This window comes from Pholis gunnellus, assembly GCF_910591455.1.
Source record: "Pholis gunnellus genome assembly, chromosome: 8".
NCBI classification, from domain to species: Eukaryota; Metazoa; Chordata; class Actinopteri; order Perciformes; family Pholidae; genus Pholis; species Pholis gunnellus.
In genome coordinates, this window is record NC_136534.1 from 23,508,868 (window position 1) to 23,514,867 (window position 6,000).

Here is a 6,000-nt window from a genome sequence, read left to right on the forward strand (position 1 = left end):
ACTTCACACACTGGATCATACCAAAATATTAGACGAGCTAACCTCTGTTGTGTCAACAGAACCCCGAGCTGTCAAAGTGGAGGACGACCTGAAACCAGGTAAGAAAGAAAAAGAAAAGGAGGGACGTTTAGAAGCATCTCTGCAAACAAGCGCGGAGCTGGAAGCTTTTTCTCAAATTGCCGCGTGATCTATTGTCATGATTCTGTCATTACTTTGGTGAACCCTTCACTGCTGGCGGCCTTTGTTGCCCTCGAGCAAACTGCAAAAATATCACACCAGGTAATCTCTGTTGATATTGTCAATAAAGGACCTGACATGCTGTCTGTGCTTAACCTTAAGGTGGCCTAATAATAACTGCTTCTCTCTGACTTTACGAGCAAAGCCCGGACTGATATCAGGTGGACACACACACTCACACTCACACACACACACACAAGTGACTATAAATGCACCGATGCTGAGGTGTACATGTATTTCCATCTTTCGGTTGTGTGACGAGCAAGAGACGTAATGGTGTGTGAGGCAAAGTTCATTGCCGAGACCACGGAGGAAATGCTTCTTTTTTTTTTTTTACACACGCTTGAAATGCACCGATATATAAATAGTATGCATGATGAAAGCAATGACACGCGGTACCAAATAAGCCTTCGTTATTCACATTGCCACCGCGCCACACAGCCTTTTGTCTTCTGAGGTATCTTAACGCGCAAGGCAGGGGGGCTGACGTGACCCCCCCGACCCATCTGTCCGACGTCCACATCAAACAGACATCGACAGGCACGTCTGTCCAGGTTGTGTAAGAACAAAAACAGGAAACCAACAGAAAACAGGAAGTGAGTGTGTGAGTGTGTGTGTGTGTGTGTGTGTGTGTGTGTGTGTGTGTGCCCGTCACGACAACAAAGCCAGAGGTTTGTCGAGCCCAGAAGGTCAGGCGCGTGTGAAATGCTTCATAACGCTGCTTATTAACAAATATTTTCCGTGCGATGGTTCATCGTCTCACACACAAAGCTGCTGTTCTCACAAACAATGCAACACCACTTGTCAGCTAAAACCACCGTCAGCTGACGCCGGCAGTTGCAGAAACGCCACGGAAACAACTGTGGAGAGAAAAAAAATCTTTCAGATTTACGGAAGACGCTCACGGCTCAGTTTGAGAGGAAAACACGCTGGAGTCCCTTTTTAAAAAAAATAAATAAAAAAACACGGCTGAAACTGGAAGAGATCAAAGAGCCAATCGCGGTAAGAAGTGATGGCGTGCTTCATCACTACGTAGTAGAAACGGTTACACACTCATTCAAAACTGCAGTCGTGACACCGAATCATTGTTCCGCCCACCACCCGTGTGAGGTCAAAAGTTTGCTCATTTCAAAACGTCCAGAAAGAGGTGCATCATATAGTCACCGCAGAAGCTTTTAACGGAAAAAAATACAACGTGAGACTCACCTCTCGGACCTGAGATGGAACAACGTCTTGTGATATTGACTCCTAGTTAGCGTGAGGTGTGAGTTGTTTGAGGGGGCGGCTGCATTTTGAAAAAAAGGGTCTCAGGTCTGTGTTTTTTTTTAAATTTTGTATATATAACAGGAAATGGAAGAGTTGTTGAAACTAAGACCCCGACACGTTTGTATTCACGAGCAGAGGCTGCTGCACAGATTCAGTGATCGGTTCTTATCTTAACCATTCTCGGGGTTTCAGTGAGCTGCCAACACTGTGTACTAAACACAGCTGCGGTATGCCGCGTGGTTAAATGGCTCTGCTATGTGTGTGAATAAAAGGACCCCGACTGTGGAGTAATTACTGCATTTCCAGAGATTCATTCCGACACCAGATATCATTCAGCTTCAGAAAAAAAATTTGACAATAATTCCCACAAAGTCACCGAAGACATGAAAGCAAAAGTCACGAATGAATCACGTTGAAGTTACAGTCTAACTGGAGCTCTTTTGCTACACGATAGGTGCATCCAAGAGGATGAAATCCTCCTGTTTTCTTATTTCAGAAAGAATTTTCTTTATTTAGAAATATTGAGTATTTTGTCTCTGAAAAGGATGTGCAGCGTCTTAGACTGTGCTGTTCAGGTTCACTGTGATACGTAGCAGCATGAATCACACAGACAGGCTGCAGTCCCCCCCCCCCCCACACACACACACACACACACACACACACAACCCACCCACACCCAAACCTCCTCAGCAGATCACTTTGCATCACCTGCACGGCGTCGCTGCACAGCATTCTGCATGTTGACATGTTTTCCACGTTGACATGTTTTACATGATGTTCACCGCAGCAGCTCCCGTTTCTCTCTGTTTTTTTTTTTTTTGCGTGTGTGTGTGTGTTTTTTTTTTTTCCTTGGCCGCAGTTAGCAGCGTTCGGCAAAAAAAAAAAAAACCCAACCAAACAGGAGCGACGGTGAAAGCAAGCCATTGTCGGCAAATGCTCTTTTCTATCTGGCATGACGCAAGCAGCCGCAGTCATTTCCACTGTGATTGTCGGGCACCATCAGAGAGCATCGATAACCCCTGCCAGGCCTTGGCACCGCCAACAGGTGCCGGCACTGCCAGATAGGTTGGCACCGACGTGGCTGCGAAAAACCCTCTGACATCCAGAAGGGCACAGATTTGCACTGAATGCACCACTGAATCAACACTGCTGATTATCAATTAACATATACCGTTTTGTATCGCACAGAAAAGAGGGGAAAAATGCTTTTTTTTTTTAACCACAGAAAGCCTGTTTAAAAAATACTAACCGTGTGCTGTCATAATCGCGCGCTGAATACAGATTTAGCTCTGTTCAAGGTGGGTTTTTACAAGCCCGTGCGGCTTTGTGTCGGGGAGATATACAGTGCATAATTGTTGAGGCAAGATTTTGTGCCTGTTGGCTACATTTGTGCAGGAAATATGACAAAAAAAAAAAAACCACACCAGGAACATGACAGACTGGATGTTAAAATCGCAACAAAAGACGCCTCATATTTAAATGTCAGGAGTCATGGCATCACACCGCAGATAGATTTCACCTGCACTGTGCGCATTACCACAGGTACCGTGTGTTTACACCATAACACACTTATCAGAGCTATCACATCTGGCCTGCTGCTTTTTTTTTAAACCACATATTTATGTCTCAGGAGGAATTAAAACATTACGTCTCTTTCTTTAAAACGGACACCAATAATCAGCACACAAAGAAAGAAAACGCATCATTGTTGGCTCGACGCGGAGAATTCTTCATGTGGCGTGTCAGGCGAAGCCGGCGCCATCACTTGACTGCACGTAGGTGTTGTGATGTCTTCATGCTCGCCACTTGTGATGCTTCTAATGGGCATTAACAGGATTATTTGGATTACTAATACAAATTAGTCTGAGCGCTGTCACCGGTTCGACTTTGAGCTCTTTTCTGCGAGTGTCTCCCCACAATGAAAACACACACGCAACGCAAACATAATAGTATTATTAGAGGCTGCAAAGGATTTAATAATGTGTCTGGGAACGCGTCAAAACACGGCAGGCATCAGTGTGGGTGAGCGGATGAACCTCGGCGAGACATGAGGGTGACATGAGCGGGAGGAAGTGTACAGTAGACGCCGTGCAAAAAAAACAACAAGCGGCTAAATGAGTAGCGAAAGAGACGGAATCAGTCTGTTGTCTAAACAAAAGCACAGAGTTGACGTTGTATGTTATGTATTGACGGTTGTCTTTTTGTAAATTTTTCCACTATGACTGAATTGACACAAATGGGAGGCTTTTGCCTTTAGTGCCGTTGGCATTTTGTAGGTCACTATGTGGTGAAATGAGTTTCAATATGTGTTACAGACTCCAGATTAAAGTGGCACACAGTCCACCAAGACACAAATACTTTTGTTTTCTACACAAAAAAACAACAATCACATCTGATGATTTCTTCAAGCACAATGCGTCATCTTTTTCGTCCCCCGGAGTCTCTCACTCCGCTCGTTGTCTTCTCAGAAACACGATCGCTGGCTTTCTTTTAAAACGACTGATCTTTCTGCACAACTGTTGCACAAAAGCTTCACTTCCACAAAGAGTTCGGGGTCGAGGCGGTTTATTAACGCTCCCTCGCAAGAGACATCTGAGGACCATGAGAAATTGCTTAATCAGTCGCTACGAGGTAAGCACACAGATAAGACTAAATATTCCACGATGAACACATCCTCCGGATCAAATTAGTTCCCTGTTTTCCATTAGCCTCTCATACAGCTAGTGTGGCTTTCAATTACTTGCGGAATAAGGTGATTTCTGCATTTCTCATATGTCCGCGCCTCCCGTGTGGGAGGACGGGGGAAAGGAGAGAAAGAAAGAACAAGGTGGGTTGTGGGGGGGGGATGTAATGAACTGAGTGTCGACTCCTAAGTGTTTAATTGTTTTATAATCACATGAAGTCGACAGAAATAGAAGCGGAGTGGTCTGCTGACAGGAAGGCCTTCACACCAGTCGGGCCTTCATAGGGTCTCCGCGTCGCCGTGGAGGACGTTTTTTTTTTTTACTATTTTATTTTTCCTCCTCGGTCTGAAAGACGACCAACACTCCGCTCTCACATCGTAACTCTCCGCTCTCGACACCCACCCCTTAGGATGTGTGGTGTGCACTGTACACAATGCGACTCCCACGCAGACACACGCGCATCCGCTCAGGGGCGGCGTGAGCGTGCTTCGGCGTTGGAACGAGGCCTCTGCGAAGCCTGAGGCTGCAGTCGGCCTCGGGCGTCATCAGGTCGACACCGGCTGTGATTAACACAGAGCCGGGTCGGTTCTGGGTTTTTTGTCGGCCTTCTTCAGAGGAGCAAAGCTTCAAAACTTGCATCCCTCGCTGTATTTATCACCCCGCCCTGCTCTCGCTGTCTTTATCAAATCATAAAACCAATCAGTCAGAGAACAATCAACGGGCAACAGAAGCAGGATTTTAAAATAAATCACTTTTCCGTCACTGCTCGCTGGACTCATCACATGACAAATAATTAACCTCTGCCTCGTGGATTGCGACAAATAAACAGCTAACGGAGTTGGAAATACAGAAGTGTTGTGTGTGTGTGTGTGTGTGTGTGTGTGTGTGTGTGTGTGAGGGAGAGAAAGAGATACTGAAGGTGGATCTGTGGCGCCGAGAGGAGGAGGAGGAGGAGGAGGAGGAGGAGGAGGAGGTGAGAAAGGTCGCCTCGGTGAAGGGCACGGTGCCCCGGCCTTGTTGGGAGTGTTAAAAAGAGACGAAGGCAGGAGACGGGGACGGTGTTACTCGCCCCAGTGTGCGAGAAGTGGAGCTACAGTGCTGAGATGAAAGGAGTGATGGGATGTGAGCGTGCGGGGGGGAAACGGGCTCTTAATATGGAGGCTTAGGCAGAAGTACTGAATGAGAGGTGCAGACTTAAGGATGTGGCTCTTTATCTACATATTTTTCTTTGCATATTTAATCCCTTGTCAAAGGATGCATCATCCGTCCTCTGACGAACAAAACAGTTGATAAGGCAAGGGTGTGTGTGTGTGTGTGTGTGTGTGTGTGTGAGAGAGCGACACAGACAGAGAATACAGTATCTGTTGAAATTGTTTCATTGGAGTATGTGGGTGGGTATTAACAACCTGATCTTAGCGGGATGCGCTTTCCTCTAAATCGCTCTCTTTTTTTTTTTTCTCGCCGAACAAAGGATTGAGAAAAACCTACACAGATTGGATGAAGACAAGCATCGGAATAAAAGACAATGAGGGTTTTTTTTGTTGTTGTTGTTGTTGGTTTTTCTCCAAACATAAGATGAGACCTGTAATAATGTGATTTGAATCGTTAAAAAAAAAAACTTAGATGTATGTGCTTGCTTGAATTATATTTGCCATGGTGGCATGAATAATAAGAGCAAATAAAGAGAAGAACAAATTCAAACAGAGGAGGGATGTCATTTTGTAAAAAAAGCGTGACAAAACTGACATGACGGACTTCGGTTTCTTTTTTTTTATCTCCCGGGGAGGACACGCCAACCCTTTCAACGACGAAC